The 24,097-nt window shown below is 35.6% G+C and overlaps 1 long non-coding RNA gene across 2 annotated transcripts in view; it reads right to left on the bottom strand.

Annotated features, from left to right (window-relative positions):
* Positions 1-10,826: 10,826 nt before the first annotated feature.
* LOC106734277 (uncharacterized) overlaps positions 10,827-24,097 on the bottom strand; it is a 46,957-nt gene continuing 33,686 nt past the window's right edge. For both annotated transcript variants that reach the window (XR_001369957.2, XR_001369958.2), the window contains exons 2-3: positions 12,344-12,409; positions 10,827-10,964 (exon numbers count right to left, since the gene is read on the bottom strand). This is a non-coding gene — a long non-coding RNA (uncharacterized LOC106734277). The remainder of the gene's footprint in view (positions 10,965-12,343; positions 12,410-24,097) is intronic.

Raw genomic sequence — 24,097 nt, 5'->3', positions numbered from 1 at the left:
ATCAGTTAATAGGTCAGCACTATTAAATCCTTTTAAAGATGAGAAAATTGAGGTTAAATAACTTGCACAAATTCAAACTTTGTAATTAGTTCAAAATTTATAAGTGGTTAAGCCATGGTTTGAACTCGCACTATTTCCAGTCCCTTAGTCATAACCAATATACATTCTCTAATGTTACAAAATTGTTTACCAGTCTGGACAGAAAACGATGGAAGATGAAGTCGCTTATCAGATTTCAACTGGGAACCAACAGATGGTGTAATGGTTACATCACTGGACTCCCACATGGCCCACCACAGCTTGAGTCCCAGATCCAACAGAGTTTGAGTACCAGACCCAGTGGCTTGAAAATCATGCCAGAAGTGTGTGTGCACACCCAAGATCGCAGGAGGAAAATAGAGGAGAAGGAATGGTGGCATGGCCATTCTCCTAGGGGGTGATTTCTCACTTTCCGTCTCACTGTCTCTGTCTCTTTCTCTCTCCAGCGAGTATATACTCTCTAAGGCAAAAACTTGTTAAAAGAAAAAAAATTTCCACCTAGATAATAGGTATACCTAGGGTGGCAAGATCTTCCATATAGAGGATTCAAACTCAAAAAAGATTTTAGTGTTCCAATTCATTACAGAAGCAGCATATAGCCCACATGGACTCACTTTCTAGGTCCCTCATGATTTATAGATCTCCAAGAATAATGGATGAGAGGAAAAAAAATCAAAGTTTAATTAATATAAGAAATTGATAGAATTTGTAAAGAAATAGGAAAGGTAGGATTGGATTTCATGAGAACAAATGAAGACTTAATTCTCATCATTTTCAGTCTTCCCAAAGCAAGCAAGTTCCATTTCAGGCTTAACATAGATTATCCTATTGACACAACATACATATGCAGATGTCAAGCAGGAAGGTGAAAATTCTGAACCTTAGGACTAAGTCAAGAAAGGCATTATGGTTTGGAGGATCTTCTCCACATAAGAACCTTCCTTATAAAAGCTCTAAATAGAAATACTTTCAATGAGTGATAAAACAGGCTATTTTTTCCCGTGCTATTATTGCTTTTAGGAAGTGTATACAAATTTAAATTAATTGCAGAAAATTTTTATCTAAAACAGTTGAAATGATAATTTACATAAAAGTTAATCAGCAAGGTTAAAAATTTGGCTGATTATATTCCTTCCTCTTGTTTTATGTAAAGGAAAGCATATTATGCATATTTGCTCATTCAAATAAAATATATATAAGGGCACTCATCCAAATGTTAACATGGCTTACCTTTATGTAAGTTACTTCTCTTCTCTTCCCTTTGCAAAGAGAGTTTTTAGTTTATCTTTATACTTCCATCCTGCTTGAATTTTTAGAAATGAAAGGTCTCTTATTTTACTTTAAAAATTTAAAGTGAAAATATATTTTGGGAAAAGTTTCATTTTATACGGAACATTGGTAACCTAGATTTAAAATGCTGAATTTTAATTCTGCTTCACCATCTCTGCCCCATAATTCCCATCTTCTTAATCTGAATCTAGCAGGATGGACCACAAAGATCTGTATTTTAAAAAACTTTCTCTATTTTTTTTTTATTTCCACTGAATTAGAAAAACACTATTTTAGAGAGTAGTTTTACTAATCTAAGAGCAAAAAATCAAACTGAGGCAGAAAGTAAAAGGACTACATAGAGAAATACTGAAGGGAAGGGGGAAAGGTAGAGAATCATTATTAACCGTAAATCACATCCAGGTATCTTTCATTAAGAAATTAACAAATCTGAGGCCAGTAGGTGGCATAATGGTTGGGGCACTGGACTCTCACATGGGTGAACATGATTTGAGTCCCAGACCCAGCGACTTGAAACTCATACCAGGAGCGTGTGTGTGCATGCCCCAAATCCTGGGAGGAGAATGGAAGAGAAAGGATTGTGCTGTGGCCATAACCTCCCCAGAGACTGACATCTCATTATCTGTCTCTCTGTCTCTCTAGCCAGTGCACACACCCTATAGCAAAAATCTCTCAAAAAAAAAAAAAAGAAAAGAAAAAAGAAAGGAAAAAATGAAATTAAAACATCAAAATGTATTGAAGAACCATAACTTTTAATATGGATATACATGACTTTAAAACAAAACTGATTTTGGGAACCAGCAGTTAGCGTAATGGCTATGTCGCTGGACTCCCATGTAGTCAACCGCGGTTCGTGTCCCGGACCCGGTGGCTTAAAACTCACGCTGGGCGTGTGTGCGTGCATGCCCAAGATCCCGAGAGGAGAATGGAGGAGAAGGGATTGCGGCGTGACCATCCCCCCTGGGGGGTGATTTCTCGCTTTCTGTCTCTATGTCTCTCTCTCTGTCTGGCGAGCGCACGCGCCCTACAGTGAAAATCTCTCCCCCCCCCAAAAAAAAAAAAAGCAAAACTGATTTTGTGTAATTGGTGAAATGATGTAATAAATAAAAGGAGGTATAGTTTGAGTTACATTGCCATGCAAATGCCAGACTTTATGTTCCTTTACCTGTCTTTATTTCATTTCTCCAACAGACAGATATATTTTTTACATTATCCACTCTGCATATAATATCTTTAAACCATTTCCTACAAGTGGTAATACATATACTTTATCCCCATTAATATACTAGAATCTTAGAGTTTTGTTCTTTTCAATACACGGAGGAATTTTCTACTTTTAATAAATCAGAACTCTGCTGATTCTCTGTGGACAGCTGGCGTTCGTGTTTATGGCCTTAAAGGGAAAGTGCTAACATCTGCGTTTGATGAATAACTTCATGTGTATTGTAGTCCCTTCAACAGAAATTGTTCAGAGGTTCAGCGAGTTGGTAATAAATAATTAATGAACACAGAAGCAGTATTCTCACTTTATTGCCAGACTTAGAAGAAACACGGAGTACAAGCTGTAAACTAGGCATTCCCTTTCTCTTTTGTCTTCCTTTTGACTAGTCATTTAGTTGATTGCAGATTCTACCTCTCAGAAAACCTCCAGGCCTATAACATACCTCATTTTATCTTGTCTTTAATTCGTTTTGTCAAATGAATATCATGAATATTGAAAGCTTCTGTCCTTAAACGCCACTGAGACATAACTTCTAAAGGCAATAACTCAACTTGGATGTGAAGGGTATGAGCACAACTACTTTTATTTTCTATTTTAAGAAATGCTTCCGTTTTGTAAAGACTTTTATGATATTAAAAAATTGAAAATTGAAAAATTATATCAACTAGTGGAAGAATTCTGTGTAACTTTCATATAAATCTTAGAACTAAGGTATCAGTATAAGTAATAGCACAATAGTTCCACAAATGTACATGTTCATTTCTAAAGATGGGCTCAAGTGAAATTCTAGGATATATTAGCTGAAATTCAATATGGGCCTTTATAGATATAGTAGTACAAGCAGTCATAAAGAGATCATTTATTATAAGGTGGAATCTGTGAAAAGACTCTGTATACTAATGAATTAAATATAACCCACACAAAAGAGTTCTTCTATGACCATTAATACATGCGGTCGTTAATTTAAAAAGAAATTTCCATATTAATTTTTTTAAGAGGCTTTTGCTACAGGGTGCATGCACTTGCCAGAAAGACAGACAGAGACACAGAGAGAGAGAGCGAGAAATCACCCCCCCCCCGGGGGGGACAACCACGCTGTAATCCCTTCTCTCCTGCATTCTCCTCTCGAGATCTTGGGCACACATGCACACATACCCGGCCTGAGTTTAAGCCACTGGGTCTGGGACTTGAACCGAAATCGACTACGTGGGAGTCCAGCGACATAGCCATTACACCAAGTGCTGGTCCGTTAATTACATTTTAATAACTTGCCATATTGTAAAATTTTAATTTAACATAGTCTCCAAGAATGACAGTCACTAATAAAATAAAAACTATGGATCAGGAAAATAAAGCATATGTATCTTTATGCCAGGCATAGTACATAATAAATATCTCGTTTAATACTCACAAAAACTGGTAGAGCGAGAAATCACCCCCCCCCCGGGGGGACAACCACGCTGTAATCCCTTCTCTCCTGCATTCTCCTCTCGAGATCTTGGGCACACATGCACACATACCCGGCCTGAGTTTAAGCCACTGGGTCTGGGACTTGAACCGAAATCGACTACGTGGGAGTCCAGCGACATAGCCATTACACCAAGTGCTGGTCCGTTAATTACATTTTAATAACTTGCCATATTGTAAAATTTTAATTTAACATAGTCTCCAAGAATGACAGTCACTAATAAAATAAAAACTATGGATCAGGAAAATAAAGCATATGTATCTTTATGCCAGGCATAGTACATAATAAATATCTCGTTTAATACTCACAAAAACTGGTACCACACATATAATATCTATTTTGTAGATGAAGGCAATGTAGATTAGCGATTATATACTTTTCTCTAGTTGTCATGGCTCAGGAGTACCATAAACCGGGATTCATATCTAGGAGTATACCCATTGGAACTTTATGTTTCTTTGAAGTATACTCTCTTGTAAGACACCTGATTCTATCTTGTATAATGTTAATACTCTATTGATGACACAAGCCCGCTTTTGAGCTACAAATACTCTAAAACAGATTATCATTCTGTGGTCCATGTAATGAGATAAAAGTACTGTCCTTGCTATGGTATTAGTGGTACAGTTTGGGACATAATTTATGATAATTTTCTTAGTAAGCCCAATAGCTTTAATTACCCCCTATTTTCTTTTTTAAAATTATTTATCATTGTGCAGCATGTGGTTTTGAAATATGTATGTATTGTGGAATGGAAGGAGCTAATTCATGTATGTATTACCTCACATACTTGTCTTTGTGTGTGTGTGTGTGTGTGTGTGTGTGTGTGTGTAGTAAGAACACTTAAAATCTACTTTCTTAGCAAATTTTAAGAATATAGTATGTTGGGACCAGCAGAAGGCATGGAGGTAAAGGCACTGGATCCCACATGGCTGACTGTGTTTCAACTTTCAGACAAGCTTGAAAATGATGCCCAGCACATGTTCTTGTATGCCTAAAATCTCAAGAGGAGATGGAGAAGAAGGAATTTGGGTGTGGCCATACCCTCCCATGGGATGATTTCTCACTTCTTCCCCCTATTCTCTGTCTCTGGTGAGCACACACACCCTATAGCAAAAGCTACAGTCATCGTGTTGTACAATAGATCTCTTGATATTATTCTTAAGAGGAATTTTGGTACTCTGTTTTCTTTCTCTGCCTGCCTGCCTTCCTTCCTTCCTTCTTTCCTTCCTTCCTTCTTTCCTTCCTTCCTTCCTTCCTTCCTCCCTCCTTGAAGATTGTATTCAAGATTTTTTAAATGAATGAAGTAGCAAGGAACCAAGGATTAAAGGGATTTTCTAGCTTAATGTTCAATCTAACAACATGTTCTACTTATAAAGAGTAAAAATATATGAAGAAAAAGAGAATTGACAGAGGAGAAATCATGATTTTCATAATTTTCCTTTTTCAGAAGACAATATTCCTTTGAACAATGGCTTCAGTTAATATGAATTCCCCACAAAGGCCTACCAGTAGTTGAGGTCCAGACCAGGCAGCTTAAGAGACACCCATGTGTCAAGTACAAAATCCTGAGAGGAGGATGGAAGAAAGGGGATTGTGGCATGGTCATCTTTTCTGGGGGAATGCTTTTCCATTTTCTCTCTCTTTCTCTGGTGAGCACTTTGCACTCCATAGCAAACTGAAAAACAGAAATTGGAGTGCCTCTTTGAGCCTCAATTATGTAAGGTGGAAATAGTAAAGCATGATTTATCTATGCACATTGTTTGCTTAATTTACTGAAAATCAATGATACGTCAAGGACACAGTAACGTGATATAGCTTTAGGTCATTTTATAATAATAAAAAAGCATTGTGTAATACATTTTATTCTCATTTCATATTTGACTAAGTTGAGCACCAAAAAAAAAAAACAACCCTAAATAACTTATATAAATAACTGCAAGTAGCCAAATGGATATCCATAAATGGTCTTGTCTGAGAGTCAATGCTCTTGGTTCACAAGAAACTACTAAGTTGATTTTTCTTTCTTTTTTTTTTTTTTGATAAAATTACCCAAGTCAAAATTAAGCTGGTTTCCTATAGAAAAATCTGCTGAAGAGAGTCTCATAGAAATTTTAATTTGTACAAGGAATTTATCCATTGATTTTTATAGGATTGCACAGAAGACCATAACATTCTAGAATGTCACAAGCAGAAAAGATGAATAATCTGACTTTAATATGATACCATACTACCTTCTTCAAAACATGAGATAATGGACTCTCTAAATTATGAACCTATCCACAGTTAGGAAGTTGTTTTTATCCGTACAGATAACTTGATTTATAAAAAGTTTTTGTTATTAAAAATGATGTTCTTTGCTACTATGTTAAAAAGTTTTTCTGCATTTTGAAATATCTGTCTTACCAAATACTGTAAATTCTGTTTATTTTCCATACAGGCAAGCTCCATAGCCTAATATTGTACTTGTCAGTTCCTTTAAGAAAGAATTATTTCAGGAGTCCATATTTGTCTGTATAAAACTTCTTCTTAGGCTTACTCTATCATTCAAACTTGATATGATCATTTTACCCCATCCAAATTGTTTCCTATTCCTCCATAAACTGTGCCTTCTAAATGATTTAGATTTTTGGAAAGGCATTTTAGGCATGCAATCAGGTATGGTTCACATCATATGGTTACATTATTTAGTAATCCTTTTGATGGAGAATTTTCGCCACTTTTGAATTCTCCTAACTTGAATTGAAATCTAAATTTCTTCATTATACTGACATAATATTCTGGTAGACAATGGCAAAATTCTTGATGAAATTCAAGTTATTATTGGGAATACCAGACTCACAGACTCAGCTGGAATTCATAGCACACATTACTGCTTGGACTTCAAAGGTTTTCCAAAAATTGAAATGTAGTGATTTTAGGAGTCAAGCCTTCTCTCCTTTCCACAGGATTTTGCACTCCTTACTGATTTATGATTTTTGCTTCATAGGTTGATTCTCTTGGACCGAACCCTAAAGCCATTTGAATTCAGGACTACATCATTACCCTGATCTACCAACTTTTTAATTCATATAAATCTCAGCAATTTATGAGCTCATGATTAGGTTTACATATTATCCCCATTCTAAATACACACAAAATATTGTTAGGAAATTACTTCTTGAAATTTTCCCTGTTTCAATGTTAAACTCACCAGTCTGAAAGCTAGCTTCTTTCTTTCTGAAATGTGTGGATCCACCTTTTCTTCTCCAGTATTCACATTTTTCACAATTATAAATCATTGTAAGTAATGGTAATAAGTTTCTATGTAATGTTTTTCAAAGCCTTGGGACTTAATTTCTCTGAATGTGAAAACTCTAACTTCATTAGAACATTTGGGAAAAAAGACTAAAGTCCTACATTTATTTTGGGATTTATTTTTCCACTGAACTTTTCATCAGACTGAAAATAGCAGCATGTCATTTTTCTAAGAGAGAAAAAGACAGAAATAGGAGTTGAGAAGGGACGTTTTAGTTATCATTAGTTCACATGAACCAAAATGGCCTTAAGTTTTCCTAACTAAACTTGAGGGATGGCTCTTCCTGATAAATGTCCCTAACCTTCCTTTTTCTAGAGTATCTACCTCAGTATCTACCAACCAGGAGTGTCTTTCTCAAAAGCCTTGTAATCATTCCCTTTTAAAATCATAAAGAAAGATATGACTGACTTCTATCTTTCAGTTTCTGTGAGGGGAGTAGGGATCTAACTTCAATAAATGCCAATTAGCAAGCATAGATGGCCTAATTACATTATCCAGACTCCCTGTTAAATTCCTCCAGGACTCTTCCACATGAATGCGCTCTCTGATTCTATTTAGAAGAGTTGGAGTTGAATTGAATCTCCTGCGCTTATAGTAATGGTCTTCAATAACATATTACTTTTATATGTAATTTGTGTGGTGCAATTTCTTTATATCATTAACCAGGAAACAACTTCTCCCCCTTCTTTTTGAAAATAAAATGTTAAAGTACTTCTCCTAAGTGTTAGTAACACTTACTGTGCACTATTGACCAGACGCTAGATTCGTTTACTTCTAATATTATTTTCATAACAATATCGGAGGAGGTGTTCTAGTATTGCCTCTGATACGCAGATCAGCAAACTAGTCTCAGATAGGTATGTCAGCTTTGCAAGAGGCAATGCTGAGTTGCCAATCCTAGAAGTTAACTCCAGAACTCAAGCATTTTACCCTTAGACTTATCTGGATCATTTTAAGCAGAGTTTTAGTACTTCAGATCATTCTTTCATTCAGTTTTCCTTTTATTGAAATATTTACTTTCCAGTTTGTTTATTTGTCCTTGTCCTATCTTTTAAAATAATAATAATAATAATAATAAAAACATTCTCCAGTACTTTAATCTTAATGCTTCGTCTTCCTTAAACTCAGTCTATACCCATCTTTATTTTCAATGTTTATCGTCCTTCTTCATTAAATTTGAGCTACATTTATTACATTCCCAGCATTTCTCCTAGCTACCACACATTTGAAAATGACAGTCTCTTTCTCCAAAGGTTAAATAGTATGTGTTCATTTTCTAAATAAAGTAATGAGGCATAAAAGGTAAATTGCAGCAGCAATAGCAACAAGATCAATCTGCTGATAGGGGAAGTTTTTAGTAGTGATATTGATGTCACTGTCTGTTGAATTTATTTTTTGTTGGAAATGATCAAAGCGAGTAGCCTCATAGCAATCACTAGACCATTCCAAATATCTGTAGTGCGTAAGCTGATCATCACCCACCCTTGGGCGTTCAAGGTACATTAGATCGCTGTTTTTTGGTCTCTTTGGTCTCTTTGTTACCTAGTTTAGCTCTTATATTTTTAGTAAGATTGGTATTTTTCAAAAGTGGTTCCTTAATTTCAAGCATGATATTAGCATATATATTAATATACTGATATTTTAACTTGTATGCTATTCATTTAAGGTGTATTAACGTCTGCTGATTTGCTATATTTATGTTTTCAGGAAAAGTTTGATGTTTTTCTTCATTCTTTAAAGATATCCAACAATTAGAATAAGGGTAATTTGTATTTGAGTTGTGACTTGCACATAAACATTTATATAACTTTTGGCAAATGTCATTCACTTGAAAAAGATACATAGACACAGACACATACACAAGCATCACTGTATACAGTCCAAGATTTACCAGACAACCTCACACCATAAAAGTAAGCTGAACCTGTTAATATATGCTGTCCTGTGTTCAATCTTTTGATGCTGTTCAAAAAGTCTCAATGAATTCCCTGTATATTCTGGTTATCAATCCTTTGTCTGAGGCATAGTTTGCAAATATATTCTCCCATTCCAAGGTGGAGGACTGTCAGTTGATGATAGTGTGTATGATATCTTTAACTGGACTTGTGTGCAGTGTGTTCATGCTGGGAAAATTCATTTTACAAGCTGTGTTGATATACAGTGATTAAATGTATGAAATGAAATAAAGAAAAGGAAGTCTCAGTGAAACTGAATGAAAGATTTATGGGACACAGAAAAAGATTATTATCTGTTGATGATAACGTATAGTATCCCCAATTGGACTGGTGAGAAATGTATTCATACTGGAACATTCACTTTACAGGCTAAGTGATGTATGTGATTAAATGTCTAAAAGAAATTAAAATAATATATATGTGTATATATATATATATATATATATATATAAAGAAAAATAATTGAGAAAATGGAAAAAATGAAAAAATAAGTGACTTTTATTAGGAAAACTGTGACATCATTAAGTTAAAAATTGATTTTAAAAGGAAGTGTGAAGTCACCTTTGAAGACAGAAAACTTCCTTCCTGTGAAAATGCAAGGTACGTTTTCTTCTGTGGAATTTAATAAGCTGATATGAATCAGTATCTTAGCATTGTACCTAGAAGTGGAAAGCAAAATTATCTTTCTGACCAAAATGGTGACATGTAATTACTCATTCTCAAAAGAAATCATTAACACTACAGCATTTCCAAATGCATGTTTGCAGAGATGTGTTATCTATCTTGAAGAGTATAATTTAATGAAGAATAATCTGTCATTTAACTGAATATGTAAGTAACCAAAATCCAGGCCCCAAGTACGGGCTAAGTACATTTACTTATGGTCATACAAAACTATGATATTTAGAAAGCCACTAAATTAAAAAGTATAATTTTCTGTCCCAAATACTTCTCATTTTATTATTTGAAAAGCTAGTCACTAGTTACGTGTATTACACCCTTCCTTCCATTGACCTGGCTTATTATATAGGCAGCACTCTCCTTTTTTTTTTTTTTTTTTTTTTGACTCTGGTCTGAAAGCTTATAAAGCTTTTATTTATTTATTTGCATTTTTAAAATTTACATTTGGAGGGCTGGCAGGTGGCTCCCATGTGACTGACTACAGTTCGAGTCCCATACCTGGCAACTTGCTTTCTCACTTTCCCTTTCTCTCTCTCGCTGGTAAAATTTTAAAAATAAATAACTATAACAAGTAAAAAAATAAATATTTAAAAATTACATTTAATCACTGTACAGTTTTTCAATATACAAAACGTTTTCCAGCATAAATGTAGTACATATTGATGAAGTCAGAGATAATACCATATCCATGATCATCATGCTCTTCTTAGAAAAAGACTTATTGGCCCAAATAGGTAGTTTTTTGTTTTTAATTTTTGTTTTATTTTAGAGAAGTTTTTGCTATTAGGCATGTTTACTCACTAGGGACACACAGAGAGAGAGAAAGTGATAAATGACCCTCTCAGGGAGGCATGGCCATGCTGCAATCCCTTCTCCTCCATCCTCCTCAGGATTTTGGGTGCACATGCACACTGGCCCAGCGAGTTTCAAGCAGCCTGGTCCGAGACTTGAACTGTGGTCAGTCATGTGGGAGTCCAGTTCTTTAGTCCTTATCTGAAGTACCATCTTATTCTAAAAATGAAAAGTATGTTTTAACATTAATATTAATTGAGAAGAAATTTACTATAATAAATCAAAAATATTGATTAGTCATGTTGCTGTGAACTTGTAATATCCTTTCACTTTCAGCATACTATTGTTTGTGTTCAATTTACATAGGTCACGAATTTCTGATTAACTCACTTTTAAAGTTTATTTCAAGTATATGTCTTTGTAATTTGGCATGAGTAAGTAAACTAGTATTTCTGTGGATAGTATGATCTTCATCAGGTACATAGGCATGACGTATGAATGAAACCTTACTAAAAGACAAATGGACTATTAACAACAACAAAAACAGGTATAAGTTACATGATCACAACATTTAAGAAAATGAGTAAGTGGAAGAAAGTGAAGACACTCAGAATAACTAATTTCTATCTTATCTAAGAAGGCTATAATTTACTCTTATGCCAAGTTTGTACATTATTAATTTCTATTAGGAATTAATATTCAACATTTCCTGAATAGTCTCTTTTTTTCTTGCTATTTGTTTCCTTGGTAACCTTTATCTTGCTTAGGTTGATACCAAAGTCTGATCAATTAGACACAATCTGACATCACAGATTTATTTTTAAAAGATTATTTATTTAAGTTTATTTACTATTTCTGTTATTACCGTTTTCTTATTTGCTACAAGGCACGTGGACCCACCAGAGAGGGGAAGGGAGAAAGAGAGAAGGAAAGTGAAAATGCAAGTGACCAGGTTTGGAAATCAAACTGCAGTTGACCGTGTGAGAGTCCAGTGCCTTAACCACCATGTCACCTGCTGGCCCCTTCATAGATTTCCTAAAGGATCCAAGTAATTACTACTGCATTACAGTAGCAGAAATTCCACAAATGTTCACCCTAAATGCTAAGATGATATTTTTATACAGTGTTGGGAAGGTGGAAATAAAACGAGAGTGGGAAATGTGTAATTAATACAGGACCCTATACAGAGCTTATTTTAGAATAATTATTTAGACTCATTCTGCTAAGATGGATACACAATTTATAGTTCAAGTAATTATTTTAAAAACAGTTTGCAAGGGATGCTTTTTAAAAAATTGACTGTAATGAAATTATTTTGATGATGATAAATGTTATTGACTGAGAAAAATAATTTAGATAAAGCTCCCATCTATACCTAAAAGTAAGATATGCCTCGGGAGAGCTCGTTTGGAATCATTTTGCCTTCTGGTTAGTCATTCTGCAAGTTTTCTTCATTATTTATTACATACCAACACTGCACTAAACATGCTACTTGTATGTATTAATTTAACATTTAAACATGGATTGATATTAGACCAATTTCAAGTTGGATAGCTAGAGCCAAAAAAGTTAAGCAACTTACCCAAGGAAACACATACCTGGAAAGTTATGAAGCCAGTATACAAACCCATTTGACTTGACTGCAAAGTGCATTCTTCATTCATCTATTAAATTATAGCACAAAATTTAATCGATTCTCTGTGTTTGAAAAAACATTTTCTTCTTTCATTGAACTACGAACTTTTGAGGATATTAAATCATGTATAAAAATGAACATAATAAAATACTTTTATAAGATGATTTCTGCCTGAAGATAGTCATGCAAACATTAAAGAGTAAAAATCTATTTTATTTTTTAAGATAAAAAAATGGCTTGGGGGTGGGACACTGCTGCTGTGGTAAAGCATGAAGATCTGTGAGGCTGACCTACAGGGAAGACACCAGGTTCTCATTCAGAGATCTCCCCGAGTGTGCCTGGAATGCTTGATACCAGATTTAGAGCTAGCTGAAACTGGGGGTTAGATCATGGCCTCAAGATTTTGTGGGTGATGGGAACCAGCAGTTAGCATAATGGCTATGTCGCTGGACTCCCATGAAGTCGACCGTGGTTCGTGTCCCAGACCCGGTGGCTTAAAGCTCATGCCGGGCGCGTGTACATGCATGCCCAAGGTCCTGAGAGTAGAATGGAAGAGAAGGGATTGCGGCATGACCATCCCCCCTGGGGGGTGATTTCTCACTTTCTGTCTCTAATGTCTCTGTCTGTCCTCTCTGTCTGTCTGGCGAGCGCATGCGCCCTATAGCGAAAATCTCTCCAAAAAAAAAAATAAAAGATTTTGTGGGTGATGCAGTCTCTCCCACCCCTCTCGCGCCTCACTGAATTTTAACAGAGACTAACGAAGAGGCTACTTCAGAAAAAAAAAAAAAAAAGCAAAAAAATACTGCAGGAAGTGTAGAGTATAACTGGGAAAAGCAAGATGTTGAGCATTTCTGGGGAGTAGACCGTATGCTGGGTACTGACATGAAATTAAGCTCTTAAAGGGCCTTGGTTGAAATCATGAACTGGAAACAGGTTTAAGAAATTGGTGCTTGACCGCGATTCTAGTCCTGGACCCTGAGGCTTGGAACTCACAATGGCATGTGTGCGTGTGTGCCAAAATCTCAAGGAGAATGTAGGAGAAGGGATTGTGCTGTGACCCTCCTCCCAGGGGAGAGGGGGGATTTCTCACTTTCTCTCTGTCTAGCGAGCACACATGCCCTATAGCAAAAAATCTCTCAAATCAAAAAAAAAAAAAAAAAAACCCAGAAAACAACAACAACAACAAAAAAAAAAAACCAGAAAACAACAACAACAACAAAAACTGGCACTTGCTTCCTTTGAGAAAAAGACTGACATAAGCATAGATTAAATGTGTGACTTGTAAATATTATTTGGTGACATCTGGAATAAATTCCCATGTGGAGGAGAGCTTTACGTTAAGAAGATAGCATAATTTAATTTCAATCTTTTAATGATGAAATGAAAACATATAAAAAATAATGCAGACAGTATTGTCTGATAACTTCAGGTTTTGAAAAATAGAAATTTGGTTGTATAGAACTTTTTAAAACATTCTAAACATTTTCTAAACATTTTTAAACCTGCAAATTAAAAGTGTCTTAGAATTTTTAAGGTAGAAAATACATTAGGATATGTATTACAATAATTGATCAGAAAATATAATAATTTTCATTAATGTCTAGAATATCTAGTGTCTTTTCATACTTCATGGAAATCACATTAAAAATGATATCCCTGTGAATCTATAAGGATATATCCAATAGGAAAAATTTATTTAATTTTAAAAAAATTTTATTCTGATATATCCAATAAGAAAAAATTTATTTAATTTTAAAAAAATTTTATTAATAATTTTCTTGTTAAATTTCTTCCATGAGTAAAAGACAAAGAAAAGAAGAGAGACAGAGAGATGGCACCCCCAACAGGGTAAAACAGGCAGTATAATTCGGTAAATGTAAATCTTTTTATAAGAATATTTCCAAAATTTTCAACTAGTAGCCATGAAAGTTCTTTCTACCCTATCAACACCTTCTGAATTTAAAGTCTACGAAAGCTGAGTTTATCAAATACTCTACCAATGTCTCTTTTACAATGTAGTATTGGGACCAGCAGTTGGCATAATGGCTAGGTCGCTGGACTCCCATGTAGTTGACTGTGGTTTAAGTCCCAGACCGGTGGCTTAAACTCACGCTGGGTGCATATGTGTGCATGCCCAAGATTCCAAGAGGATAATTAAGGGGAAGGGATTGAGGCATGACCATCCCCCCTGGGGGCTGATTTCTCGCTTTCTGTCTCTCTGTCTCTCTCTGTCTTTCTGGCGAGTGTACACATCCTATAGCAAAAAGCTCTCAAAAAAAAAAAAAAAGAGTAGTTTTGAACAAAGACTGTCCTGAGAAGATTTGTCTTGAAATCTAGCATAAGACTCTGCATTATTAAATGCAGGCTTTTGTGTCTATAACTCAATGTCTCTAGGTTAGGTGTCTCTCCTCTGCCCTCCCAATCATTCTGTGATGTCTATTTTCATACTAGCATCAGTCTGTCTCTCCACTTGTCTCCAAAACTGTTTGAATAAATGGAGATAACTTCATGGGGCCTATTTTAATTTAATTTTTAAAGTTTTTTTTTTTCCATAGGGCATGTGCAGCCACCAGAGAGAGACAGAGAGAGGGAAAGTGAGAAATCACCCCCCATGGGAGAATGGCCACACTGCAATCTCTGCTTCTCCATTCTCCTCTCTGGATTTTGGGCTCCCATGCATTCATGCTGGGCATGATTTTTCAAGTCATTTAGTCTGAGACTGGAACCTTATTCACCCACGTGGGAGTCTGGTGCTTTTACTGCTATACCACGGGCTGGCCCCTTATTTTAATTTTAAAAATCCAGAGGCTAAATATAATACCTGGAATTGAGTAAGCATGTGGTGAATGGATGAGTGAGATGATTGCCTGTTTGAAAAGCAAGTAGAAGAGAAAAGTAGGGTCAATAAAGCTGGGAGTAATGAATTTTTCAACACACCTCGGTTTCACTGAGATTCACAGAAAAGCCAGAGACAACTTTATTAGTTAGTGAAGAATTTGATTGCTGAAACAATATTTCCTCCATCGTATGCCACTGCTTCATTGAATTTTTCTACAAAATCTGTGCTACAGCTGTATTGCCTGTGGCTAGAGGTGGGCAGTGAGGAGAAGTCATAAATAGCTTCTGTGCATGCCCTTTCAGTTGCCGCTTCAGCCCTCCCTCATGTGTAAAAAACTCATCATTCTCCAGGACCTCTGTGCACTCAAAAACCTAAAGGTTCCTCTTCAAACATTATGGTAATTTCTTAGGGTTATAGTACATACAGGTATAAGACAGTGCTAGAGGGTATGTGGCATTCGTGAACACAGGAGTATATTTCTAGTGAAGTTTTAAGGAAAATTAAGACAGTGCTTGCCCTTTTGAAGTATGTGAGTCAAAAGTGACATGAAATCACATAAATAAGATTACATTGGGAGTAAATGTGGTGTGGGGAGATTAAAATGGTTTTTGCAACCTAGCTGACATGGTGTGGGCCAAATGGCTGCTGCTATGTGATGTTGGAGACCATATGGGAGGGCTCTGGGTTCATGTCTCAGGTCTGCCCCAACTTGCTCCCTGTGATCCTGGCTGGCTGTAGAGCTTGAGGGAGGTTCTCCAGTAAGGACAAAAAAGGTGAAACCCTTTTGAGAATATCTCCCTCCCTCCTTCCCTTTCTCTCTCTCTCTCTCTCAAGAAATAAAAAAAAAAAAAAATTAATGATATTTTAGCTAGAGACACAGGATGACATCATCTTTCTTCTACTGTTTCTGTTTATTTATTTATTTATTTATTTATTTATTTATTTCTAGAGGGGGCATGCACTCACTAGAGACAGAAAGATGGGGAGAAGGAAAGGAGAAAGTACCCCTCATGAAGAACGGCCATGCCACAACCCCTTTTCTTCCATTTCTCTCTCCTTTTGGGATTCTGGGCATGCATACACACATGCCCAGCATGTTTTTCAAGGCACTGGGTCTGAGACTGAACCATGCCATTGGACATGTGGGACCCAGTCACCTTAACCACCAGTCCACAGAGCAGGTCCCATGGGGAAGACCTTACCCCACCAGGTCCCCAAAACTAATACTAGAACATAATAAGGTTTCAGTCTCATATCTTATTGCTGAGCTCTATCAGCAAAAAAAACAACTATGTGGGAACATTTGCCTTTGCTCAAGGCAGGAGACTCTGAACACCAGAGCACTTTCCCTAACTTAGATTCTAGACATTTCCAGAGGTACATCAAAAGATCTTGTACCAAGTAGGATAAATTAGGAAAAGACAAATTTAAACCTGAAATTTACATTGTCTACATTCTCTACATTGTCAGCCTTATCTCTTTGACCACATTAGCCATAAGAAAATAACAGCTATTTCCTTATGATTACCTCAGTGCAGTGAAGTCTCTGCCCACTGTGTTTCTCAGTATAGAGTCAGAATCAGAAATTTACAGAAACCTAACCACACGTTGCGGCTTGGCTGTGGAGTAAGTCAGAGGATAATTTCATCATGCCATGTCAAAAATGGAAATGTAACAATAAAGGGAAAAAAATAAGATTCAAGAGCATTTGCCTTAATGAGACACTGTTGTTGGTATTGCTGGCTGATTAACTATACAAATATAATATACTGTACTCCCTTTTAAACAAGAAAAGTTTTAGGGACCAGCAAATACTGTAATAGTTACATTGCTGGACTCCCACAGAGTTGACTGCAGTTTGAATCCCGGACCTGGTGCCTTAAAATCACACTGGTTGAGGGTGCCCAAGATCCCGAGAGGAGAATGGAGGAGAAGGGATTGCAGTGTGGCCATCCCCTTTGGGGGATTGGTTTCTCACTTTCTGTCTCTCTGTTTCTATTTGTTCCTCTGGCAAGCGCATGCAACCTATAGCAAAATCTCTCAAAAAAAGAAAAAATAAATAAACAAAAAAAAAACTCAGAAAATTAAGTTTAAATTAGATAACAAGAAATTTATAATGTTAGTTATTTTATTACTAAAATATTACGTGAATGTCTCCATAGGTGTAATTGTGTCTTCTTCCTTCATTTATTTGCAGTGACTTACACATAGATGGAACATTGAATAATTAAGTGAATCATCATTTGTAAATAATAAGCTTCTGCTATTTTTCCATTATATATAAGTACTTCATGACACATTTTTGTTAGAATAGAAGTAGAGAGAAAATGGCAACTACTGTGTCTCTACCTTATTATATCAATGAAATCAATACTGAAATAAAGGTCACAATGATGTTCTCTTTTGTTTTCTTCTTGCAGCCTTATTGATTTTGCTTGTACGTTTCAAGTAGACTTTAGTATGTGGAATGAGGGTACACTTGCTTTTTTTTCTCTATGGATACCAAATCGCTTTAATCCAGGATCATCAGTTTCTTTACCTTTGAGGTGATGGCTCTCAAATAATAGATATTCAATTGTATTAGTCTGCTATTGTGTTGCTTGCAGAAATATCTATGATTTATACAGAATAGAGGTTTATTTGACTCATGATTTTAGCAAATGGACAAGCCAAAGGTGTGGAGCTGGCATTAGGCCAGCTATATGATGGTCAATGGAGCAGAGAAGATGGGGAGTATGTGCAGAGAAAGCAGCTTGGAAAAAAGCAATGTTCTTTTGTAACAACCCTTGTAACAATTCCTTGTCATAAGAGCTGGAACTCATTCAGTCTCTCGTAAAACACCATAAATCCATTAATAAAGCTGCTACTTTCAGAATCCAATCACCACAATCCAATCACAAGCTTTTAGACCTCGCCACCTTGTAACACCGTCACATTGGGGAACAATTTAAATACGTGAACTTCTTTGGGACAAAAACATTATCCAAATCATAATGCAGTTGTATTTTATCCAATGTTTAATACACATTATTTGATTTTATTTAATCTTCATAACACTATCTTTTTCACTCACCTTTGAGAAAGTATTGATAAACGGTTCAGAGTTATTAAGCTGTTGTAATTATTTATTGTATGTGCCATTTGTGTCTTCTCTAAGAAAATGTTGCTGAAATAAAGGTCACAATGTTTTCTCCTTTGTTTTATTCTAGAAGATTTATTGGTTTTGCTTATTTCTTTAAGGTTGATATTTGTATCTGGAATGAGGGTTTTTTTTTTCTGTTTGGATATCAAGTTTCCCAGTACTATTTATTAATAAAGACCATCCATTTCCCAAAACAATACTATAAATGTCTTAGTATATTTCTGGATTATTTACATAAAAAGGTATTTTATGCAAATGGAACCAATAAAAGAGCTAGAGTCACATAGTAATTTCAGACAAAAGTAGGCTTTAAACAAAAACTGTAAAAAGAGGCAAAGAAGGGCATTATATAGCAGTAAAAGTGCTAACTCATCAAGAAGAAATGACACTTATAAATATCTATCCACCCAACTCAGAAGTACCCAAATATATGAAGGAAATACTGTTAGATCTAAAAGAAGATATAGACTATAACAACTAATTGCTGGGGATCTCAACACCCAACTATCTCCTTTGGACAGATCATCTAGACAAAAAAAAGCAAAGAATTACAGGATCTAAATGATATCACAAATCAAATGGACTTAACAGATATATATAGAACCTTCCACCCAAAAACCATGAAATACACTTTTTTCTCACCCCCACATGGAACCCTTTCAAAAACTGAAGACATGATAGGGCACAAAACAATCCTTTACGGATTCAAAGATATGAAAACTATATCCAACATCTTCCCTGACCATGATGGAATTAAACTTGATATGAATTTCAGGAAAAACCCTGAAAAATACACAAATTCATGGAAACTAAATAATCTACTCCTGAATGACTTCATAACTACTGAAGATTTTAATACTGAAATCAACAGATTCATTGAAACCAACGAATATATGAGTTTCCATAATCTTTGGGACAACACAAAAACAGTCATAAGAGGGAAGTTAATAGCAATTACTGCACGCTCATAAGAAAAAGATGGAAAGTTTGCAAATGAACAACCTAACATCATGCCTTAGAGAATTGGAAAAACAACAACAAATTCTAGGAGAAAAGAAGTAATAAAGATTCAAGAAGAAATAAATGAAATAGAAAATAAACAAACTATACAGAAAATAAATGAAAGCAAAAGCTGGTTCTTTGAAAAGATAAACAAAATTGACACACAACTAGCTCGACTAATTAAGAAGATGAGAGAAAGGAATCAGATAAATCAAATTCACAATAAAACAGGCAATATAACAACAGACATAATAGAAGTATAAAACAGCATTAGAGGATACTATGAATAACTATATGCCAATAAACAAGAAAATCTGGAAGATATGGACAAATTCCTAGACACATATAATCTACCAAGATTGAGTCAGGAGGACTTAGAAAGCCTGAACAGACCCATAACAAGCAATGATATGGATTCAGTAATAAATAACCTCCCAACAAAGAAAAGCCCTGGTCTTAATGAGTTCACTTCTGAATTCTACAAAACCTTTAAAGAAGAGTTAACACCATTCTACTCAAGTTATTTCTAAAGATCCAAAAGGATAAAACACTCTCAAATTCATTGTATGAAGCCCCCATCACTCTTATCCTTAAGACAGACAACGGGAACCAGTAGTTGGCGTAATGGCTATGTCACTGGACTCCCATGTATTCCACAGCAATTTGAGTCCCGGACCCAGTGGCGTAAACTCACACCAGGTGCATGTGCATGTGTGCCAATATCCCCAGAGGAGAATGGAGGAGAAGGGACTGTGGTGTGGCCATCCCCCCGGGGGGATGATTTCTTGCTTTCTGTCTCTCTGTCTCTCTCTGTCTTTCTGGCAAGCACAAGCACCCTATAGCAAAAATCTTTCAAAAAAAAAAGTCAAAAATCGTCTAAACTCTTTATCTCTAACTGTAGAACTTGAATTGCATCCTTGAAAGTTTGCAGTCAGTTTACTGTGCCTAGTAAAATGCATAAAGAAGTTCAATTGAGCATCGCAGCTTGTCTGTGTTCACCTGCATCTTTGCTTCTGCACCGTCTTTCCTTTCTCTAACTTTTTCCTACATAGGACCAAACCTTGAGGGTAGACACCAACAGATTACCATCCAGAGAGATGTTAAGCTTGCCAAAAAATGCCGACATATAGCAAGTCTGGAATTCAGTACCTTGAGTTCCTGGGGTTTTGGGGAGGATAGATTTTGCTATAGGGTGCATGTGCTCACCAGAGAGAGATAGAGGGAGAGAAAGAGAAAGAGAGAGAAAGCAAGAAATCATCCCCCTTCCACTGGGGGATGGCCATGCCACAATCTCTTCTCCTCCATTCTCATACACACACATACACACTTGCATATTTTTCAGCCCACTAAGTCCAGAACTCTAACCATGAAATTGGCTTTGTGGGAACCATGTGGGATCCAGCTGTCTTAACCTCTGTGCTACCTGCTTTCCTGAGTTCTTCAGTTGTGTGTTTCTTTTTTTTTTGGGGGGGGGTCTTCTTAGAGAAAAAAAAATGTTTCTGAAAACATGGAGAGAAATAGCTATCAGACAATTATTTGACAAGGTTTTTTTTTTTTTAATCAAGAATATATTGGGATGAGGGAAAAGGGAAGAGTATAGAGAAGGATAGCAAAAGAACAACAGAGAGGCATGACGTTAGTGGGACACAGAAATGGTTTATTTCCTGTTGGATGATAACGTGTATAGTATTCTCAACTTGACTGGCCTGAGAAGTATTTCATATTGGATAAATTCTCTTTACAATGCTCTTGACAAGCCAAATGATATATAGTAATTGAATGTTTAAATAAAAAGAGAATAAATAATAATAATCTGCAAAAAATGATAAAAAGCTATTTGATGATGATGATGTGGATAGTAATGTCTGTCTGTCCACACTGACATGCATGGTAATCATGCTGGAAAAAGAAATGTAATACACTGTAAAGATATATGTGTTCAAGATTATGATAAAATAAATAAAATGAAAAATGAAAAATCCCTCATTCAACAGCAAAGATATTAGAATTTCCCATTCTATGAGTTTAAACTTCTGGGAAAGCTAGTTTTCCTGCCCCCTATTCAATGAAAATCAATATGCATAGGAAGATGCTAGAGTCTTGGTAAGGTAAAAGTTGTTACTTGAGAATGACTACAATTTACAAGCCAGGTAACTGGCCCAACAAAGAAATCTTGTATTTATTGTCTAATTTGTGTTCAGAATAAAAATTGTATTATGTAAGTGTTTATAAAAAAAAGAATATATTAGTAACTCTTACAACAAAATTTAAAAAAAGAAAACAATAGTAGACAATATGCTTGAGCAGGCTTCTCACACACACACACAAAAATTGAATGACCAATTAATGATGTAAAGATGCTCAATATAATTAGTTTTTTATATGTTCTTTTTTAAAAAAATTTCTTCCTTGAGAGAGAACCAGACAGTTGGAAAGACAGGCACTCTCAACAGGGTGTTGACATTAGGATCCATTCCTAGTCTGAGACAACTCTGATCCTGGGAGTTCTCCCATGCCCAGCATTCTCAGGGAAGTCCTGGGATGTAAAACCGGGACTCCTTCCATGTGGGTCCAGTTGCATTACTACAGCACCCCGCCTGGCCCCTCTCTTAAAAATGGCATGTACAAGAGATCATGTGGAACTACTAGAAGCCTCATGCATCACTATAGGGAATACAAAATGGTAAAACTATTTTTAAAAAGAGTTTGATATTTTCTTATTATAAAGCTAAACATATGAAGAACTGGGAATTCCGCTTCTTGTGTTCATGTACCTAAGAGAAATAACAGCAAATGTCTATACCAAAACTCATGCTCAGGGGTTCACAGCAGTTTTAGTTATAATAGCTCCAAATTGGAAACAACTCAAGCATCTGTCAACTAAGTGAATGAACACATTATGATGTATTTGTGCAATAGAATAGTACTGAGTAACAAAAATGGACTATTGATACATGATTCATTCATATGAATGAATTTTCGAGACTTTATTTTAACAGTAACAAAAGCCATTTAGAAGCTAGGACTAGAAACTATTCGATTTCCCTTGTATGACATTTTTAAAAGGCAAAATTATAAACCAGGAAGTAAATTATAATTTGCCAGAGCCTAGGTATGGGGAGGAAAACGGGTGTGAGGGAACGTTTTAGGTGATGGAAATACATGTATATATTTTTATTGTTACACTACCTCACACATTTGTCAAAAGTCATCAAACTGTGCTCTTGAAAAGAATATCTATTCTGTATATAAATTATATCTTAATACACATGATAGTAAATAGACATGAGGTATATTCCAAAAGTTCGTGGAAATTTGTATTCTGAAAAAAATCATGCATGTATTTCAGATATTTTGGCACCAAAGTAAACTTGTACTTTAATTTTGTTTTCCCATAAACTTTCTGAAGTATCTTCAAATTACTTATTCTTAGAAAAAAATTCTCTTACTTTATTTCTTCTCCTACTAAACTACAAGTGAAATACACATACACACTTTTTTATTCCAATTTTCTTTCCTTTCCACCTCCTACATTTGCCACTTCACAATACTCAACAAGAATATATGATTCGTGAACTTCAGTCCAGTCCTCATGAAATTCCCAGTGAATTCCTGATGAAAATCAGTGTCTTTCTTGTGGGAGATTTCTCACATTTTTAAATACCAGCTAGGTCTGATGTTCTCCCTTCATACATATTTATTATGTCACCACCAATGGGTAAGGCACCAGGGAGATTGATGTAAAGGGTTCAGGGTCATTTCTTTCCAAGAGCTCATAATCAACTAGGAAAAAAAGATAAAGGATATAGCAATTTCCTGGGTTTTGTTTGCTTATTTTCCAAGTATCTATCTCAACTTTTTTAACATTTCCTCAGATCTAACAAATATACATCAGTATTACCTACCAAAACCTCAAAATTACCACATAAGCAATCATTTCTTTTTTCTTTTCTCCCCAGTGGGATACTAGTGGATAGAGAGAATAACATGAGAAATGCATGCTGAGTTCTTTCATGTCAAAATATTATTTTATTCTACCTCAGCACACAGTAGACAGTTTGGGTATAGAATTTTAATGACTAATTATATTTTCAGAATGCTGAAGGTCTTCTTACATCCAGTGTTGTCATTTAGAAATTAGTTGTCTGGTTCAGCTACAGGGGAGCAGGTGGTTGCATACTGATCGCCACTGCTAGGGGCCACACGGCCAACTGCAGGTTTGAATCCTGAATCAGCCTGAAACATGCAGAGCACATACATGCACAAGATACTGACTAGCTGGAGAGCTAGGGGAAGCAGATTGAACCGTGCATGGTTTTGGATGTTCTTTTGCCCTCTAATGAAAGAAATGAAATAAACTTTAAATTAAAAAAAAAGAATCTATCTTAAATTTTTGCCTAGTGAATATGGGATTTCTACTGGTTCATGTCAGAAGAGCTATTGCATAGTCACTAACAATTTCTCTTGATTTCAAACTGCTTACAAAAAGGGATAAAGAGATGAAAGGGTGAACAATTTTGTTTAGAGATAGCAGGTAATCTTAGTCAATTTTACAAACAATATCTTACTGTGATAAGTCTTCTCTCAGGGAGGAAAACGCACATCTACAATTTTATTTATATACATACTTAGGGGCTCATGGACAATAAAGTGGTGCCGTGGTCCAGCGCCTGGATTCTCACATGATTGACCGCATTTTGAGTCCCAGACTCAGCAGCCTAAAAATTACACGC

Source organism: Tupaia chinensis, unplaced genomic scaffold (assembly GCF_000334495.1).
Source record: "Tupaia chinensis unplaced genomic scaffold, TupChi_1.0 Scaffold000085_1, whole genome shotgun sequence".
NCBI lineage: Eukaryota > Metazoa > Chordata > Mammalia > Scandentia > Tupaiidae > Tupaia > Tupaia belangeri.
This window is presented reverse-complemented; position numbering and strand designations above follow the sequence as displayed.